The following is a 21,527-nucleotide window of genomic DNA, read 5'->3' on the forward strand; positions in this document are numbered from 1 at the left end:
CTTATGCAAAGACTTCAATCAAATCAGAAATCAAAAGCGTATATAGTAATAAGGTGAGCTCAGTTCAAAGGTGTAAAAAAAAACAAACACACACACACACACACACACGCGCGCACACGCGCGCACACGAATGGTAATGACATGCAATGTAGAAAACATTCAGGTAAGTTAGACAATCATCCATTTAAGTATACTTTTAATATTAACAGGCTTTGCCCCTTCTTAGTTTGATTTTGTTCTTTTAATGGAGGCTTGTATGTTGTCCAGAGAAAGTTAATATTATCTTTTCATTTTTCTTTTCTATTTTTGTAGTGAAAAAATACAAAATGTATTTTCTTACATCAGGGGACACAGAGCCGTAGTACTTACTACATGGGTTATATGGGCTTATCAGGTGCTGGATACTGGCACGCCCCTTAAGGCGTGAACTTCCCCATATAACCCCTTCCACTACTGGGAGTCCTCAGTTTTTTCGCCAGTGTCTAAGGTGTTGGGCACGTGTAAGGATGTGTGTACTGAGCTCCACAGGCAGTAATCCTTTTATGCGAGCCAGCCATCCTGACCGGATTCGTTCTGATGTCTCTGTAATGGAATAAATGAACGGTACCCGGGCATCGTCATCCGAAGACACAAGGTTTTGCTTGCGAAATGCTTTTAAACTGGGCCCTGGGATCCAGTACTTTTTGGTAGTAAGGCCAATAAAAGTTAACTGGCAGGGTCTTCTTGAAGGTCCAGGATTGCGGGATTACCTGAGTTTACCCCTGTTCCTGAAGGTTTCCTTTCAAGGTCTCGGAGCCTACCGTGAAGGGCGAAGATTGGGTTTTTATCTCTGATAAAGCCCTGCAGCGAGGGCCAGGAAGCCAGCTTCCAGGATCATCTACTATAGAGTCTGGAAGGCATATGTTGCCTTGTGCGGATCCAGGGGTTGGCACCCCAGGAAATATGTTATAGGTAGAATTATTCAATTCCTACAGATGGAATTAGAGATGAATCTGGCCTTGAATATCATCAAGGGTCAGATCTCGGGCTTGTCTGTGTTCTTTCAGTGGCCTTTAGCTTCTCGCTCTTTAGTGCGTAGCTTTGTGCAGGGAGTAACACGGATCAGTCCTCCGATCAAGATGCCCCTAAATCCTTGGGATTTGAACTTGGTCCTGTCAGCTTTACAAAAGCAGCCTTTTGAACATTTACGGGAGATTCCCTTGGTTCTGTTGACCAGAAAGATAGTATTTCTGGTTGCCATTTCTTCTGCCAGAAGAGTTTCTGAATTAGCGGCTCTATCTTGTAGGGAGCCATATCTGATTATGCATAAGGATAAGGTGGTTTTACGCCCTCATCCTGAATTCCTGCCAAAGGTAGTGACAAGATATTGTTCTTCCTTCATTCTTCCCAGAGCCTCAATCTAGGGAAGAGAGGTTGCTACATTCCCTTGATGTAGTAAGGGCGGTCAGAGTGTATTTAAGGGCGACTACTCAGGTTCGTAAGACAGATATATTTTGTTTATTCTGCCGGATGGCCCAAAGAGAGGACAGGCAGCATCTAGATCCACTATTGCCAAGTGAATTTGTCAAGTTATTGTGCAGGTTTATGGTTTAAAGAGGAAGATTCCTCCTTTTCATATTAAGGCATACTCTACCAGGCAGATTAGTACCTCCTGGGCGGTGCATCATCAGACCTCTGCGGTTCAGATCTGTAAAGCCATGGCATGGTCTTTAGTTCATACATTTTCCAGATTTTATCAAATCGATGTTAAGGGTCAGGAGGATTCTGCCTTTGGGCGCAGTGTATTGCAGGCTGCAGTAAGTCCTCTGACTTCCTTTTTTGTTGTGTGTCCCCCCCCTTCAGTTGCCTTTGCCATGGGACATCCCATGTAGTAAGTACTACGGCTCTGTGTCCCCTGATGTAAAAAAAGAAAATAGGATTTTTAAAACAGCTTAAAATCCTTTTCTTTGATGTACATCAGGGGACACAGAGGTCCCTCCCTTCTTCTTATACACTTATATTGCTTGGCTACAAAACTAAGGACTCCCAGTAGTAGGAGGGGTTATATGGGGGAAGTTCACGCCTTAAGGGGCGTGCCAGTGTCCAGCACCTGATAAGCCGAAATAACCCATGTAGTAAGTACTACGGCCCTGTGTCCCCTGATGTACATCAAAGAAAAGGATTTTACAGGTAAGCTGTTTTAAAAATCCTATTTTTAATAAAAATTGTCAATTATAAATAAAATATATATATATATGTATACTTAACTGGCACACACTGTGTAGCGCACATTAGTTACATTTAGGTAGTGCACCAAGGAAGAATAATGTCACAGGATGGAAAATAGTTCATCCATAGATATAGATAGGTGTCCACACAGGCTTTGTATTGAACAGGTCTAGAAAAAAGTCAGGAAGACCAATATACTAAAAGATCAATGGAGTATAATGCCACGTACACACGATCGGAATTTTGGTCGGAAAAGCTCTGATGGTTTTCCCCACGGAATTCCGACGGTCTTGTATACACACGGTCATACCAAATTCCGACTGTCAAGAACGCGGTGACGTACAACACGTACGACAGGATTAGAAAAAGGAAGTTCAATACCCAGTAGCCAATAGCTTTCATCTCGTAGTTGAATCTGAGCATGCGTGAGTTTTTGCAAGTCGGAATTGCATACACACGATCGGAAAGTTTTCCGTTGAAAAAATGTAGTACATGCTCTCAAATTTTTGCTGCCGTTAATTCGGCCAGCTAAATTCCGATGGAGCATACACATTGTTGCATTTTCCGATGAAAAGCTTTCATCTGTCTTTTGCTGGCCGAAATTCCGATCGTGTGTACGTGGCATAAGAAAAGTAGGAAGCCCAGAATTGGGAATTGTGTATAAAAAAAAAGGGGATAGAGGAAGAGAAAGTGGGGGAGATTAAAAGGGTACTTGCTAGAATTTAAAGCAGGTGCACAGTTTAGTGGGTGGGGGGCATACGTAAGCCATGGCCAGATCAAGAGAAATTTATTGTGAGCATCCTTTAGTATTGATAAAGGTGCCATGTATGTGGCTCTTCAATGTAGAAGTTATAGGATTTGCAAGTTTCATGTTTATTTGCAGTGGTTAGTTTCATGGCTGCATGGAGGAAAAACATTTTTTTAAATTCTGAGGGCCACAGAGAAGAACGAGATGGCCGCATGTGACCCATGAAACACCAGTTTGAAATGCCTGGTACAGTATAGAATATCTATCATTTATGGGTGCAGAATATTATACCTTGCATTATCTATAGTAATAATTTAGAGCAGAATTCCCCTACATGACTTCACAGCTCCTGTGATTTTCGTTTTTTTGTAGGTCTTATATGCACTGCATGGTGTTGAAAATCCCACTGTTTAAGTTTACATGACTATGACACGTTGAGACGTGAGGCTGTAAATTAAAAAAAAAGCTGTGTATTACTGGATGTTCAGAATACCAAATGTTTTGACTGAATCTTTTTATGTGGCAACAAGAATATTTTTTCCAGTCTGTGCATTTCAGACAAGATATCACTGAAATGTGATAAAAGCTGAACTCCAGGCAGATGTTAAACCAGACCTTCACAGTAAAAAATTACTTTTCTACTTAGCATTGCAACCCACTACCCTCCACTTCATATTTTTTCTCCATGCCTCCCTCCTTTCTGCCCCCTGTTTCTATTCTCGCTTAGGTGTGAATGACATGAACCCCAGCAATCTCCTGGGATGTCTACAGTGGATATCCCAAGAGGCATCAGTGTCCATACAGTGGCTGGAGGTGAGTGCACCTGACAGCAGGTCATCAAAGAGTTGACTGCAAGAACCCTGAAGAGATGGACATCCTTCAATGACAAAAAATAAAGACGATGATGATAATAAATCATTTTCGGTAGCTATCAAAAACATTTTAAGGATCTCCTGAAATCTCTAGTTATCAAATTATTTTTCCAAGTTGAAGAATAAGCCCTACCTCCCAGGTATCAACGCTCACTTAGAGCACTGTCTTGTAGGGTGAGGGTGTCCCTCTTTTTTTTCCTGGCCCAGGCTCCGCTTCTTCTCCCATCTCTTTCCTTCTGTAAAAGGGTGGAGGTTACAGGAAGGATATATATATTTAAAAAAAACTACAAATGTTAGATATTTTTATGAACATAACTGCATTGATTGCTTTTTGTTTTAAATGGAGTCCACCATTTAGAATACAGGCTACCAACAGATGCCGTGGGATACTGAAAAGCTGGGACTCCAGTATTTCTAAATTGGACAGCTGATAACTTAAAGTGCCATCAGCTGGCACCATGGAAGATGTGCAGAAATATTTTGCAAGGTGACTGGTAGCTCTGGAAGGTTCAAGACCCTCTTGTATGAAACTCCTTGTTGAAGAACAGTCTGTGTTTCCCTTGTAGTAATGAGTGTCTTCTTGCATGATATAACCTGCCATAAGAGGAAAGGTCGGTGCAGGGAAATGGACACTGTTCAGTCAAGTACTTTATAAATAAGGCCTGCAGAGTCAACCAGGCTTTCCTAGCATTGTCCCAGCTGTGGATATTAACCCACAGAAGACTGCAGAAAACCAGGAAACCAAAGGTCAGTCAATGCCAGGGGTATATTTGTTGCCACTGTTGATTCTAGTGCCAGCTTGGACTTTCATATTATATGCTATAAGCCAATTACAGTAACTAGTGTAAAATGGAGCTAAAACCAATAATTTTTTTTATTTTAGATATCCCATTGGTAAAATGTCCCTTCACTTCCTGTCCCATAGCCACAAATGGAAATCCCTACAAAGTTAGAAAATCCCCGGCTATCACCAGAGCTACCACCCCATTGGAAGATCCCTCTCTACTCCTCTTTTGGCGACAGCTCAAATTTGGGGTTTTTATTTCACTTGAAGTGATAATGGTCTCCAAGCTATAAAGAAAGGGTGAATCTCACTGAGGTGTGATAATCCCTCTCCATTCTATTCAAAACCAAAAAGAACGTGTTGGCTGCAATTGCACTGTAAGCAAGAACTCTGGTCCAATAAAATGCTCCCATAGATTCTGATAACAGAACTGATTAGATCTCTACACTTAGGCTAGGTTCACACTTATGTGGCCACGTTTGCACAGACATAGCAGTCCATTCATTTGAAAGGGCTGATATGCATATGGAAAAGGCCTCTGAGCTCTGAGGAAGAGGGGGATCTCGCCTCAAAATGCCTCAGCCATTTGAATATCTTTCTGGCTCTTTGGGACTTGTTTAGTAGACGAGACTGTTTTGGAGTTTGTGGATTACGTGCCCATTTGATCTTGCTGTTTGTGAGTATACATCTATATACTTTTTATGACTAAAGTTAATAAAAAGCTTAGCACTGAGAGCAATACTATCTTGCAGACATGGGTCCTAATTGGTCCAGTGGAAACGTGTATGTTTATTTACTGCAAACATGTTTAAATTAAATGTTTTGGATTATAATGTGGCCAAATAAATTATAAATGGCTATTACCCCAGTAGACCCACAGTCAGAAATAGACTTTCGGGTCTACTGCGAGGCTATCCCTTAAAAAAGTCGACCCATATAGCCAAAAAATAAATACTTGCTTCCTCCCTGAAGCAAGGTCCTATGGGATCCAAATGGCCACTTCTTCACTTCTGTTCTCTTTGTTAGCTGTGGAGAAGGACTGGATTTGAGTAGAGCAATATTTCAGATTAGCTTTGTCTGCCTCATATTGGTCTAGCCCACTGACATGGCTAAAAGTAAAGTAAGTGAGGCAAACAAATCTCTATCCCATGCTGAGCTGTCAATGAAGGCTTTGCTGTTTAGGTGGGTGCAGGAGAGGAGCTGGCAACGAAAGCCCCATAGTAACTTTGTTTCGTCGCTTCCCAGTCTGCTGTCTCCTTAATCCTGCTTTAAAAAAGTTATGTATAGTGATTTCTTCTTTACAGGGCTAGATAGAATAGTCTTAGATTGTGGATGCCTGTAGATTTACAGATTTTAGTGTTGGGGTGAATGAACCTCTACTTTAAGGCTGGGGTCACACTATTGTGTATTGGATGCGGGATTTTCTGAATCCAATTCACGTGTCAGGAGATTGTGATGTGCTGTCTATGGACCTGGTTCACACATCTCGGCAGTGGCTCTGGTGTGAATTGCACAGGTGCCCTGTGTGTCTTTTGGTCTGTTTCATGTCCGAATTCAGCCAAAAAATTTTGGGCTGAAATTGGTCCTGAAACAGTGAATGGAGAAGCACCAGACTCCTGCTGTGAGCCACTGTGTGTTCTAGTGCGAACCCAGCCTCAAACTGTGAGCACCCATGACACAACAACCAACTTTGGTACCCCAAATTGTCAGTAGCCAAAAAGTCTTTGAAAGTCATTACAGGTTATCGGTTTAGAGAAGGGGTTAAACTCTACCATTGCTCTCCCTCTTACCTTTTAGCCTTGGCTACAGGGCCCCGGAAGTCCTGCCCAGTCAGACACAGACACTGAACTGAAGAGCAAAGACTTGTTTATTTTGGCTCGTGTTTCATCTTTAAAGTGGAGTTCCGCCAATTTTTTTTTTCTTTTAAAAGTCAGCAGCTACAAGTACTGCAGCTGCTGACTTTTAAAATATGGACACTTGCCTGTCCAGGGCGTCCGCGATGTCCTCACTCGAAGCCAATCTGTCCCTTGGCCCTCGGGTGGTAGGGCGGCCATATTCGGTAAGGGAATCAGGAAGTGAAGCCTTGTGGCATGCGCAATTCTCACTGTGCGATCCCACTGGTCCCTGCTGTCTTCTGCGACCTGTGTGTCTCCCAGAAGACAGCGGCGGGGAGGGGGGGGGGGCACCAGACATGGTGTAGATAACCACGGATACTACGGCTTTCTATGCCCATAAGTGGGAGCAAATACCTGGATTAGACATGTATCTGCTCCCTCCTGAAAGGTGCCAATTGTGACACCGGATAAAGAATAATTTGCACTAAACTTTTCTATCAGTTTCCTCTAGCTGTCTGGCTACTATGCTGTTCTTGAATTTATAAGTTCCTTTTATTAAGTTTCACAATGACTATAAGTAGCACTTTACAGCCTGAAATATTATTCATCATTATATTAAACTATTGTTTAACTCTTCATGGGGTATTCAACCTTTTCACCTGCTTGTGCCACATTGAAAGAAGAGGAATTGTCCTGGGCCACACATAAAAATGCACTAATGCTGCGTACACACGACCAGACTTTCTGGCAGACTAGGTCAAAAGGGATTAGTCCGTCGGACAATCCGATCGCGTGAGGGCTAGTTTTGAAAAAAATTAAAAATAAATCAGACGGACCTAGAAATAGAAAATTTTTCAGATCTATCCGATGGACTCAATTCCAACGGACTAAAATCGGGAAAACCGTTTGTGTGCTGGTCCGATGGACCAAATACAACGCAAGTGAAGCTATTGGCTACTGGATGTTGAACCTCCTTGTTTAGTCCCCGTTTACGTCATCACATTCAAAACGAACAGACTTACGAACAGACTTAGTCCAGTCGTGTGTGGCCAAGTCCATTAGTTCGGAAAGTCAGTCGGAACTTCGCCGAAAGTCCATCGTGAAGACCATCGGACTTAGTTGTTGGAAACTCCGGTCGTGTGTATGCGGCATAACAATAAGGATAGCTGATGAGCAGAAAAAGTCAGGCTGATCACAAGTTACTGATCACTGATGTTGATAATGCACTAATCTGAGTAATGATAAACTGCATTTTTTGTAATATGTAGTTTTAACATTTATAATAAAAAAAAATAACACTAGTGTGCTATTTGACATGGTTTGATAAACTAGCGCATCAATATCTAGTTGGATGGATGAAGTAGCAATTCTCAGTTAATTCTCAAGGTGCTCATCAGGTATTTTGGTTCTAATTTTGCCCTTGATGTGCTTCATCCTTGGTAAATCGTTCATCACAAATAGAGGTGCTGCCGAAAACTGATGACATGAATAAGGCATGATTGTGAACAGTGGGATAATTTTTCTCTGGGAAGATGAAACGTATAAAAGTCCAGTAAAAAGACAGTGTCAAATTGTTCTTAAGCCGCATGTGTTCACAAAGTGTAAAATGCTTTTTTTTACAAAAAAATCCCCCAAAAAAACATTTTTAACTGCTTGCCCTGTGAAAGATTTAACCCCCTTCATGACCAGGCAATGTTTTCACGCTACGGCGTGCGTTACTTTAACTGACAATTGCGCGGTTGGGCGATGATGTACCCAACTAAAATTTATGCCCATTTTCTCCCCACAGAGCTTTCTTTTGTTGACATTTGATCACTAATGTGGTTTTTATTTTTTGCGCAATAAACAAGACCGACTATTTTGAAAAAAACAAATATATATTTTTTAGTTTCTGCTATAAAACGCATCTAATGAAGAAAACATAAAGAAATTAGATTTATATTTATTTATTTTAATCATTTTAGGCCAATATGTATTCTGATGCATATTTTTGGTAAGAAAACCCCCTCAAAAAGCGATTGATTAGTTTGTGCAAAAGGTACAGCGCCTACAAATGATGGGATATTTCTTTAATAGTATTGGTGGCAATCAGCGACTTAAAATGAGACTGCAATATTGCAGCGGACAAATCGAACCCTGACACTTTTTTTTTTTTTTGGGGAGCAGTGACACTAATACAGTGATCAGTGCTAAAAATGTGCACTATCACTGTACTAATGACACTGGCTGGGAAGGGCTTAACATCAGGGGCAATCAAGGTGTTAAATGTGTTTCCAGCCAGTGCTTGTGTACTGTGGGGGAAGGTACTTTTCCTAGGGGAACACAGGATCAGTGCCTTCTGTACTGACAGAACAGCGATCTGCCTTGTTTACATATATGGATCGCCGTTCTGCCTGTGTACTGAAGAATCTGCGGGTTCCGGCAGACTTGAAGACTTGAAGTCTGCAGTACCCGCCACTGGGCTTCTGTGGTGTGTGATCCACCAGCGGCACACCCCAGACCTGGAAGTGTTGGATCACGTACTAGGTACGTGATTCGCAGCAGCCGTGCCACTTTGCTGCTGCATATCTAAGTTGACGATAAGTAAGTTGACAATTTTGTGTTGGGCACCATTCATAGCCATCTTGAGTCACAGTTTGGAAACTCCTAGTTAAGAGTAAACATTGAATGATGGCCCTAGATTTTATGCTTTCAACCCCATGTTCATACCCAGTATGTGTGTGGTGCAATTGTCGTGATCATGTAGGTGCACTAGTGTGTGCGTTTTTAAGTTGATTTGTTTGTGTATGTGGGGGCTTCAAATTTATTATATTATATTCTTCTTTTTTTTTTTTGTTTATTTCTTCATTACTTTCACATAGGGGACTAATGGCTTCCTATGTGATAGCAAAGTAGAAATGACAGTAAATCTTTAAGGTAACACTAGAGACTAAATAGACTGCTAATGTCACCTATGGACCCCACTAAAGCTGATCAACCACAAATAGTGATTGATCAGCTGCTTCCCCGGCCACAGCAGCTCTGAAAATGAAAGTAACTGGAGGGGAGGTTACATAGTAAGGTTGAATAAAGACACCAGTCCATCCAGTTCAACCTACACACCTACAGTTCAAGTACACACTTACATCAGCCCCTACCCTCAAGGAGCCCACAATCCAAGGTCCCCAACTCACATTCATATACTAGGGTGAATTATTTTTGGACAGAAGCCAATTAACCACTTAGGCTAGGTTCACACTATTGCGATGCGGGAACGCCGCGAATCCGCGGCGTTTTCCCGCATCGCTCACCTCCCGCCGGCAGTTCACACTGCCCTATGCGGACGGCTGGGGGTGTCAATGTTATGTTAATGACACCCCCAGATCCGTCGGCATATCGCAGTGCGATCTGCCGACTCGCACAGGAATCGGATCGCATGGTGTGAACCCCCATGCGATCCGATTCCGTTGCGGACCCAAAAAAGGGTCCTGTGCGAGTTTGCTGCGGGACAGCTGCGAGTTCAGCCATACTATCTGTATGGCTGAACTCGCAGTGCTACGGAGATCGGATGTGATTTGCTGTGCGAATCACATCCGGTTCTCCCCCCGCAGCGGTGTGAACCCAGCCTTAAAGCGGTTCTTCACCCTAAAGGGGAAGTTCCGCTAGTATTATCCCTCCCCCCTCCGGTGCCACAATCGGCACCTTTCGGGGGGGAGGGGGGTGCAGTTACCTGGATAATCCAGGTAACTGCACCCACTTCCGGCCAGACCGCCGCATGGCTCCGCCCACCGCCGCATGGCTCCGCCCCCCCCCCCCCGTTGTGTTCTGGGAAACACACAGTTCCCAGAGACACAGCGGGGAACCAGCGCAGCGCGACTCGCGCATGCGCAGTAGGGAACCGGGCAGTGAAGCCCTCTTGCTTCACTTCCCGATTCCCTGACAGAGGATGGCGGCGGTGGCTGCAGCGAGACGAGCGATCGCTCGTCATCTGCCGCCGACATCGCTGGAACCTGGGACAGGTAAGTGTGATATTATTAAAAGTCAGCAGCTGCAATATTAGTAGCTGCTGGCTTTTAATATTTTTTTTTTTTGTGCAGCTCCTCTTTAAGGACCAGGCCTCTTTTTCAGATTTGGTGTTTACATGTTTAAAACAGTTTTTTTTGCTAGAAAATTACTTGGAACCCCCAAACATTTTATATTGTTTTTTTTCTAACACCCTAGAGAATAAAATGGCGATCATTAAAATACTTTTTTTCACACCGTATTTACGCAGCAGTCTTACAAGCGCACTTTTTTTGGAAAAAATTCACTTTTTTGAATAAAAAAATAAGACAACAGTAAAATTAGCCCAATTTTTTTTTATATTGTGAAAGATAATGGTACGCCGAGTAAATTGATACCCAACTTATCACGCTTCGTGGAATGGCGTCAAACTTTTAGCCTCAAAAACCTCCATAAGCGACATTTAAAAAATTCTACAGGTTGCATTTTAGCGTTACAGAGGAGGTCTAGGGCTAGAATTATTGCTCTCGCTCTACCGATCGCGGCGATACCTCACGTGTGGTTTGACCACCGTTTTCATATGCGGGCGCTACTCACATATGCGCTCGCTTCTGTGCGCAAGCTCGTCGTGACGGGGTGTTTTTAAAAACTTTTTTTTTTCTTATTTATTTTAATTGATTTTATTTATTTTTACACTGTTTTTAAAAAAAATAAATAAAATGGATCACTTTTATTCCTATTACAAGAAATGTAAACATCCCTTGTAATAGAAAAAAGCATGACAGGTCCTCTTAAATATGAGATCTGGGGTCAAAAAGTCCTCAGATCTCATATTTGGACTAAAATGCAAAAAAAAGAAAAAATGACATTTAAAAAAAATATACCTTTAAGAGGTATTGGCGGAAGTGACGTTTTGACGTCGCTTCCACCCTCCTATGGTATAGAGACGAGTGGGGGCCATGTTAGCCTCACTTGTCTCCATACCCAGCTAGTGAAAGGACCCGATCGCCTCCGCCGCTACCGACGGCTGTGGTAAGCGGCGGAAGGTGCGGGAGGGCGGCGGGAGGGGGGTGGCACCTCTCCCGCCACCGATAGCGGTGATCTCACGGCGAATCCGCAGCGGAGACCACCGTTATCGTACAGCCGACCGGCGCCTGAAGAGATGGATATCTCGGTTGTGGCAGCAGCTCTTCAAAAATAGGACGTACATCGTTGTGCGCTGGTCGGGAGTGGTTAACCTACCAGCATGTCTTTGGAGTGTGGGAGGAAACTGGAGTACCCAGAGGAAACCTACACAGGAACAGGGAGAACATGCAAACTCCAGGCAGGTAGTGTTGTGGTTGGGATTCGAACCAGCGACCCTTTTTACTACTAGGTGAGAGTGCTAACCACTATAGCACTGTGCCGCAAACTGATATTTGCTGTTTTTCTTTCCCGTACCTGCCAACACCATTCTGGGGGTAGTTTGACAGCAAGGGGGTAGTACTTTCATCTGACAAAATCGCTTTCACCAGAAAGCCAACAGTCAGCTTGACTGTTATAGACAGAAGGTCTCCACTGCTATAGCAGCCTGGGAGTTGGTAAAGTCCTTTGCTATCAGCTGCTGGTTATAAATGGTGCTATTAGACAAATAGTTGAAGTGACTCTGTCATAAGAAAAAGCATGGCAGCCACCATTGTTTGCTGCCTCTTTAATATCCAAGTTACTGGCTGTGTCTGACATCTTTTGAGTCTGAGTCCCAGAACAAGCATGCTGTAAGTAGTGTAAGAAATGTGTTGGAGTTCCTTATTGCTTTAATGCTTCTAGGGCACAGAATCGGACAACATTCAAATTCTTGACTGTCAAACAGTGTACAAACTCACCAATCACGATGAAGAGCGTTGGTGTTTCTGAGCGCGAAGGGGCTTACGGAGCTGCTTCTAATGGTAGCTGCTGTCAGTTGTTGAGGACCGTTCTCTGCTGTTATTTTAAAGGCAAGGAGGAAAGAAACACTGAGTGAAAAAAACAAAAACAAAGCATCAGCCTAACAGCCAGGGAACTGGCATTTTTAAAAGAAGATCAACTATGGCAGCTTCCTTTTTTGTTCTCTCATGTCATCGTGTTCATCCGTTTCAAAAGCAAAAGAACATTTGTACTTGGGCACTGAGAGAAGTCCTCATGCCTGTGAAATGGTTCAACCTCAACGTTTAATGCATTTACTCCAAATAAGACTTCGTCATAAAGTTAATGAACTGTCATTATCGGGGACTTCCAAACGTGCTGCTGAAATAATTCCTTCCCTTTTTAGATACTGTGGTTTTTGAATAGTCATTTACCAGTCCTACGCTAGGTGGTGCTGTAGTGCATGAAACGGAACACATTGATATACCAACACATCTGTTAACCGTTCTTAAAATACTGTAGAACATTGTAAAAAAAAAAAAATTCTCAATTTTAAAGCGGAACTTTACTCCTAACAACTTGATAAAAAATAATGTTCTTTAGCAAGGAACAAACATTGCACATTAATATTTATGCTACCAAAATTAGTGTGTGCTGTAAATTGCCTCCAGCATTGCTCTGATTTCTTCTTGCTGGAGGCCATATGGGTTTTCGCAGGTTATCGGGACAATAATCATCACGAAACCATGGTTGATATGGTATCAGGATGATTGAAGTGCATAATATCTATTATTACATTGCAATATAAAATAGAATAGATCAACTCGCTATAATGCAGAATACGTGTGAGCTGAGAGTGTCACTTGCCACCGTCGCCTGCCACTGGATGCAGCTTGCCACCGTCGCCTGCCCCCGTCGCCTGCCACCGGATGCAGCTTGCCACCGTCACCTGCTACCTGATGCAGCTTGCCACCGTCGCCTGCCACCTGATGCAGCTTGCCACCGTCGCCTGCCACCGGATGCAGCTTGCCATGTGCCACGTTGCCTGCCACCAGATGCAGCACATGTGCAATGACTGGGTCCCAGAGAGAGGATGGGCAGTGAGAGATGATGTCTTTCTGCTGCCCGTAGCTGCACAGTGAGGGCGGAACATCAGTCATCTTTCTGCTCTCTGGTCCGCCCTATCACCTAGCTCTCTCATGCTGCCCGCTGGCCTGCCGCACTCACAGCTCCGCTGCAGAGAGGCCATGTTTTGGTGGTTGGACACCCCTGCTGTAAAGGATAGGAGGGCTTAATTCTGCTTTAAGGCTGTCAGCAGATCGGCTTCTGTAAATAGAGCACAACTGAGCATGTGCAGAGCAGGGTGAGAGTGTATTACTGGATTTTAAACGGTAAAGAAACATATTTTTTGTTTTTCTTGGCTATACCTGCAAAAGGGGCCAGCCTGAAGTGATCTAGCCGGACTTAATTTTATGACTAAAGGTCCACTTTAAGTAGGTTTTGATTGCAAGTCCAAATGTGAACTGGCCGTAAATGTAATCTTAATTCAGTTCTGTTGTTAATCATCCACATGATTGCTTCTTCAAACTGTATACGATTTGGTGCAGTCATGTACCTTCCAATAAATATGCAAATTTGGTGACATGCTTGAAACTAATATATATATTAGTCAGGTCTAATAAGATTGTGGAAACAACCTGAACAAAACCTGTGCAAATGTGTGGTGTCCTGGTGAAAGGTACAGGCGGTCCCCAGGTTACAAACAAGATTGGGACTGCAGGTTTGTTCTTAAGTTGAATATGTTTGTAAGTCGGAACAGGTAAATTTTTTTAAGTGTAGCTCCAGCCATGAAAATCTATTTTTAAGCTTTTTGGATAACATAGGGAAGGTTTTTTAGGTCCTAATTCAGCCTAAAAGATTGAGCTGAAATCGGACCTGAAACCCTAAACGGGGACGCACCGGACCCCTGCTGTGAGCCACACGCGGTAATCGTGTGAAGCCAGCCTCACAGTATTAATGAAAAAATGAATTAAAAGTTTTTAAGGCTGGGTTCACATATATGTGAATTGGAATCCAATTTGCATAACAGGAGAGTGTGACCGGCTCTCAAAGGAAGCCAGTCCACACAGCTCCAGGGGGGTCTTCTTGTCTATTTCAGGCAAAAAATTTGGAACTGATTCGCACCTGAATTGGTAAACCGACACACACCGGACCCCAGTATGTGACTCACGGCTGCGGCATGTGTGAACGGAGCCTTAAAGATATAATGAACATTTAGAACAAAGTGCGTACATGAAAGTAAACACTCCAACATGTAGTGTAGATACTCGTGTATGTCCTGCTTTCCCCAGCTCTCTCACATGAGATGTCTTATGTTGACACATCCCACCCCAAGCACTTTTTGTTTAAAGAATCACTCCACTCAAATTCTACATCAGTCATAGATGAGGGAAGCTGGCTTCTGCCATAGAGGTTTCCAGTAGTTAGAACTCCAAGTCATATTTCCCAGTTATATTACCAGCCACATCAATGGATTACTAGACAAGAGTAGATCCATTGCTCTTACATTTCTTCTCCCTTTACTTTCCACGTCAGTAGTGCGCACTTCAGCTCTCCAGAGTAAAGATTTCCCTACCAATATTTCAGAGACAAAAGAAAATGTTTTGTTATATCACTTTCCAGCCTCTAGACATCATTTTTGGTAAACCAACATTAATATATTTGTTTTAACATTTTAAGCTTGCTTAAAATTGTAAGGTTATCCAAGTGATATTTGCAGTTATTTATCAAACATTTTCTAGTAAAAAGTACCCCAAAATTGAATTTTAGTTGGAGGGGGAGAAACGCACAATTTAGTACCCAAATTTGGTATATAGATATAAAAGATGGGGTTGCACAAAGCAAATAGATGACCAAACTTGTCAAGTCTTAAAATAGCACATGCTTCTGGAATCCCAAAAAAAGATGGTACTCAAAATTTCCCCTAGGCAATGCTTTCAAATCTCTCCCCGGACATTAGTCTAGTGTTAAAGCAGAAATATACTGTGTGTAAAAACCACAAACCAAAAATTAAGTTTAATTAATTTTTAACTTGGCCATCCATCCATGTATCCATGCTTTTATTTGCTGAGAAATCACTTTGAAAAACATCCCCCTAACATTTCTGGCTGTAACCATATTGAGTAAGGGCAGATGATTCTTGTAGCATTTACTTACTGGAAATCATCTGCCCTTTGCTTGGGCATTAGGGCAGGAGGGTGTATTTAGCTGAAAAAAACCCTCCTCCCCTCCTGATGACTCTTGGGATGCATGCCCATTTGCCTAGGCCTGAATACCAGGAAGTCACTAAAGAAAATGATAAAAAATGTAAACAAATTAATATTACATACTTTCCTCTTTCCTGTCCTATTTACTAATGCTTTCAGTGTAAGGATCAAAAATGGTCTACTATGCAGTTCATAAATGTACTTTGGTAAATACGTGGTTAATGTTCCCGTAGACAAATGAGCATTAAAACTCCAGGAATTAGACAATCTATCCTTGCAGTTGAGCTCCCCTCACACTGCAAGGGTTAAATGACCCTGAAAGTTGTGCATATATGTCTGTTATATCACTAACCTGCAGGTACGTTAAAGGGTATATAAACCTTAGCATACCTTTTTCTAGGAGTGCAAAAAAAGTTGATCCTTCCAGAAACCTGGTGCACTTCTTGTGCTTGCTGACTGCATCATACCCAGCTCTCTATGTCCTAAAGAACTTCTCCCTTCTACATTATGAAGAAATGTAGAGGGGAAGGTGTTCTGTAGTCCTGATCCAGGGTGACATTGCTGATCCTCCTTAAATACAGAACAGTGAGCGTGTGTTATCCTTGGACAGGAAATGTTTTCCTGGCAGGATCACTAGATGATAAAGTAGAAAAAAAAGCCTTAAAAAGCAACTAATGCAGATATCCTATCTAGGGAGAGGTAAGTACTAAGGACTGGTATTCATAACATTTTGCCTTGTACAGTACAAGAAAGAGGACTGGTAATCCAGTTTCTGGATCAATTATGCTCACCTGGGGGACTGTGCTCAGACCTCCACCATATGGAGCTGGCCTTTGATGCACTGGAACCTGCATTAAGGACTCACATTGGCATAGTGCAATGTGTGAAGTTAACTACAGGGTGTGATCTAATCCCAGGGCCATGGTTCATTTCTCAGACCCTGAAGACCCCTTCAGGGGTATGGGTATACCCACTGTGATGGGCAGGTCTTGACTTTATTATGACCCAACATCATGAATAAGGTAAGACAGTGTTACCCTGTGTGTTGACTCTGGTTCCCGGCTTTAACAATACTTCCGCAGGTCATAGCACATTATGGGGTTTAGTGGGCACAGGTGGTGTTCACTTTATTGTGGTACCCACTGTCATTTTGTCTCTAACATGCGTTAATCCACTCTTCCGTGGCTTCATCAGCGAAGCAATGTGACAGTGGCGTAAAGTGTAGGGGGCAGGGCTAGTGACCCTAGAATGCCATACAGGGAGCAGGATGGAAGTTAAACAATAAGAGGAGTTAACCATCTCTGTTAAAGGGACAGTTTGAGGTTCATGTGGTGCATATTGATTTTCATTAACACCTTAAGGGGCGGTGCAAACTTGAACAGATGAAGTGCAGCTGCCATTATGCCTTAAGGGAAAAGTATAAGCCTTTAGCCTGTGGTACATTAATCCAGTGCACAGCAGTAATCCAGTGGACACAGCAGCACCCCCCTCCACCCCCCCATTCCTTGTTATCAGCTTAGGGTGAGCGGATCAGTGAGCTACTATAAATAATATAGCTTCAGCACCCTATTATACCCCCCTATTATACACCCCTATTTTAATATAGGTATAGTAGCGGACTGAGCCGCCCACCCTGAGCTGGTATGATAACCAGGAAAGAGGAAGGCTGCTGCACAGGTATATTATATAATTAATATAGCTGTGACTGATATATATCCACACACACACACACACACACAGAATCTGACACAAACACTCAACCCACCCATCACAACACCTTGGTGGCAGAGGACAGGACATCACAAGCCCGGATGCCCCAAACCCCCCCCCCCCGTGCCCATTACTGACCGTACTAGCTTGGGGTTAAGGTACACAGAAGGGCGGAGAATAGATGGTGACACAGGCTCAGACACTCGAGGTGTGTTCTGGTGCAGCTGAAAAGAAACTGCCTAAGGGAGCCAGGGCTTTTGTCCGCCTCTAGCAGGTGTCACACGGGTGCGCACTGAACCCCGCTCCCCCCCTAGCAACACCACTGATGCACAGTACCATGCAAGTGTGTTTCTTACTACAAAGTTTAAAGGGGTTGTAAAGGCAGAATTTTTTTCTTTTTTTTCTTAATGTATTAAGATAAAAAGCCTTTTCTGTGCAGCGGCCCCCCTAATAGTTAGCTGAGGCCCCTCTCTGTCCAGTGATGTTCGCAAACATCTCAGTCGTCCAAGATTCTGCTTCCTGATTTGCTGAGACACAGCAGTGGTGTCATTGGCTCCTGCTGATGTCACTCAGCTAGCCAATCAGGGTAGAAAGGGGGCACAGGGAGCTGTGACTCCGCTCAGGTGCCCCCATAGCCAGCTGCTTGCTGTGGGGACACTGAACAGGAGGAAGGGACCAGTTGCACAAAAGCGGGACCCGAGAAGAGGAGGATCCAGGCTCCTTTGTGCAAATCCCCAGCAGGTAAGTGTAACATGTTTGTTCTTTTTATAGGAAAAAAAAACAAGACTTTACAATCACTTTAAATTAATGTTTTGTTTAAACTGAAAACACTGAAGGTTTAGTCTTTATCACCTGTGGAGATTTGTAAATGAAAGCTTAACCACTTGCCTACTGGGCCAATTCTGACACTTCTCTTTTATATGTGAAAAATGTTATTTATTTTTTGCTAGAAAATTACTTCGAACCCCCAAATGTTTATATTATTTTTTTCAGCAGAGTCCTTAGACAATAAAACAGCAGTCGTTGCAATGTTTTATAAGACTCCAAATCTCTCATCTACCTTTTTAAAAGTAAAAAATCAAAAAAATTAGTTTTTTGAATCTTTTGCTTTTACAAAAAAAAGCCTTGTTTACATGCCGGGGGAACCGAACGTAAACTCATGGCTTTGCTTCGTCCTCCAAGGCCATAGAAATGAGCGGAGGCCATATTACCTTCACCGATCTCTATTGGAAGCCATGGCTGGCACCCGATGGGTCCCGGGCTTCACTGATCGTCGGGTAAATGGTGTAAAGGAGGGGGGCACCCCTCCCACTGCTTCTAAAAGTGATCCAGTGGCAAATTCACCACTCGGGCCACTTTATCTTGTAGAGAATCGCCAGCTGAAAAAAAAACAATACTGGGGTTATGGCATATTGCTGCAGCCATAACCCCGGTATTCCACTTGCCTATCAGGGCGTCATTTGTCTATGGCCTGGTCGGCAAGTGGTTAAGGGAAAGTGGAGGTGTATGTGGTGTTGGGAGAAGTAAAAGGATCTATCTGGGCTTGTACCATTATCCCCTTAAAGGGGAAGGCTCATTGTGACCTAGTTTTAATAGGACAAAGCATCAGGTGTGCAGCATATGGTGTTTTTTCTTTCTTGTGTATTTCTTTTGTTTTGGTATTTTAGCAGAAAAGTTTCAAGGTTTTTGTTCAAACCTATTCACAGTCCCAAAACCAATTGGGGGCATTTGTCCAACACTGTTCTTGAAATGACAAACATACAGTTGGGTCTATATATAGTTGTACACTGGCACAATTGTTAGATTTTTTTTCAGGTATTTACCAAAACATGTTCAAGCTATCGTTTTATAATGGATATCGGCTGAAAGTGCACACTCTCTCTCAGGTTTAATTTGAGGGTATGTACATCCAAATCGGACAAAGGGTTTAGGAATTACAGCTCTTAAGCATAGCCACCCCCCCCCCCTTTTTTCAAGGGCCCAAAAGTAATTGGACAATTGAATCAAAAGCTGTTTCATTGCTACTTGTTCGCTGGCAGGTAAAGCTAAAGTTCATTCTAAGGGCACTTTCACACTGAGGCACTTTACAGGCATTTTAGCACTTAAAATAGCACCTGCAAAGTGCCTCTCCTGTCACAACAGTGTGAAAGCATGAGTGCTTCCACACTTGCGGGATGTTGAAAAAAGTCCTGCAAGAAGCATCTTTGGGGCGGTTTAGGAGCAGCAAATACACTGCTCCCAAAATTCCCCTGCCATTGAAATCAATGGCCAGCGCTACCGAAGTACTTGCAAAGCAGTTCAACAGTGGCGTTTGCGGGCACTTTTAACCCTTTTTCGGCCACTAGTGGGGGTTAAAAGCTCCTCACTTTTGGCCAGAAAGCTCCGCTAAAACGGCAGTGAAGCGATGCTTTACTGCTAACGTGGCCACGGCTTCAATGTGAAAGTGTTCTAAGTGTGGCATTTGCATTTGGAGTCTATTGCTGTGAACCTACATCATGCGTACAAAGGAGCTGTCCATGCAAGTGAAACAGGCCATTGCAAGGCTTCAAAGTGTGTAGGAAAAGAGGGAAAATACTGCGCTAAACCAAAAAGTGAAAAAATACAAAAAGCTGCTAACACTCAAACAACGTCCAAAACAATCTATAAAAATTAGTGTAGCGTTAAATAATGTGACCATATAAGTGGAAACGTCTAAACATGTGACTTAAAGAAAAAGAACACATGAAAGAAGGGACTGGTGACTGAAAGCAACCAGTGCACATAAATAATAGGTGAGCGTAAGCACAATCAAACGCATAGAATGAATGTGTACAATTGTGAAAAATGGAACACAGCCTGTATCAGTAAAACACAATGTGGTATCACAAATAATATTCATCAAAGTCCAAATCGGTGCATGAAAATAGAAGAAGTTTTTTCCCTCCCCAGTTTCCAGACATAATTTTAACCTATGATCCAGATGGACTGAAGAATACACCTGGGGACACTTCAAAGGGATTCACAGATAAGAAGTTGGATACTCTTACCAGATATGGTGGACACACATACTGTACGGCAGTGAGTCAAACAAGCTCAAAATCCTAGGTTCCTGATAATGCGAAGATGTCACGCTGAGTGCGATGATCAATTTGCAACTCTAAACAGCATGACCAGCCAGCAAAGGATGCCAACAGCCCAACAAATCCAAGAAATGATGGTATAGCAGATTGGTCACCAGTGCCCAAATATAGGATGAAAAAGAAGAATGGGCTCCATATGGTGCAGGTCAACCAAAAACGGTTTATTGGAATAAAATATCATACAACAAAATGCAGGATATCAATATAAAAGTGATCACAGAAATTAAAATATAAAAGCAATGTGGGAAGCAAAGAGGTGCTTCCCACATTGCTTTTATATTTTAATTTTTGTGATCACTTTTATTTTGCCTCCCTAAGTTCCAGTTCTTGGAAGTTCTTTCTGTTATGGTGGTGCAACAAACAAATCCAATCCTTGGATTGTCCAATACTTTGGTTTGGTCAGGCGAAGATCTCCCTGATATGTTGGATTTTCCATCTTTCCCTGGAATTGGGGAAGTTCGAAACAAGATTTAAAATGTGAAGGAGGAGTCGCAACTACCCATCAACATTCTAATTAAGAGCTGTCAGTCTGTAAAACATTGGACCTATCCTGTAGACCAGGGATATGCAATTAGCGGACCTCCAGCTGTTGCAAAACTACAAGTCCCAACATGCCTCTGGTTGTCATGCTTGTGGCTATCAGAGTCTTGCTATGCCTCATGGGACTTGTAGTTTTGCAACAGCTGGATGTCCACTAATTGCATATCCCTGCTGTAGATGATCACCCAGTAGGAGTACAATTGGACTTATCCCACAGCAGTGGCCTACATAAATCAAAGGGGCACCAGAAGCCTAGTGACTCTGAAAGAAACTTCTAATACTCTCTCTAGGCAGAATTTTAAATTCCAGCTCTCTTGGCAGTTCACATCAAGGTGGGGAAATCCTATGTGGACATCTTAATCTCCTCCAGGTTTAACAACAAGCTAAACATATTTGTAGCCAAGACCAGGGTTCCTCTAGTTTTCACAGTAGATGTTATGGTGATTCCCGGAAATCCATTTCAACTGGTTTATGCACTCCCTTCTGTGAAGGTTTCCCTCGACTGCTGTACAAGATAAGGGAGGAAAGGGTTCTAGTGATTCTTATTGTGCCAAAATCGCTCATAAGAACATTGGTAGACAGA

The 21,527-nt window shown here is 42.8% G+C and overlaps 1 protein-coding gene and 1 pseudogene across 7 annotated transcripts in view; both read left to right on the plus strand.

Annotated features, from left to right (window-relative positions):
* Positions 1-21,527, plus strand: part of MACROD2 (mono-ADP ribosylhydrolase 2) — a 3,459,957-nt gene that overhangs the window by 90,511 nt on the left and 3,347,919 nt on the right. The window lies entirely within an intron of this gene.
* On the plus strand, positions 12,240-12,428 carry LOC143990670 (small nucleolar RNA U3; annotated as a pseudogene).

Source organism: Lithobates pipiens, unplaced genomic scaffold, assembly GCF_037356315.1.
Source record: "Lithobates pipiens isolate NorthernLeopardFrog02 unplaced genomic scaffold, aLitPip1_a1.2 Scaffold_18, whole genome shotgun sequence".
NCBI lineage: Eukaryota > Metazoa > Chordata > Amphibia > Anura > Ranidae > Lithobates > Lithobates pipiens.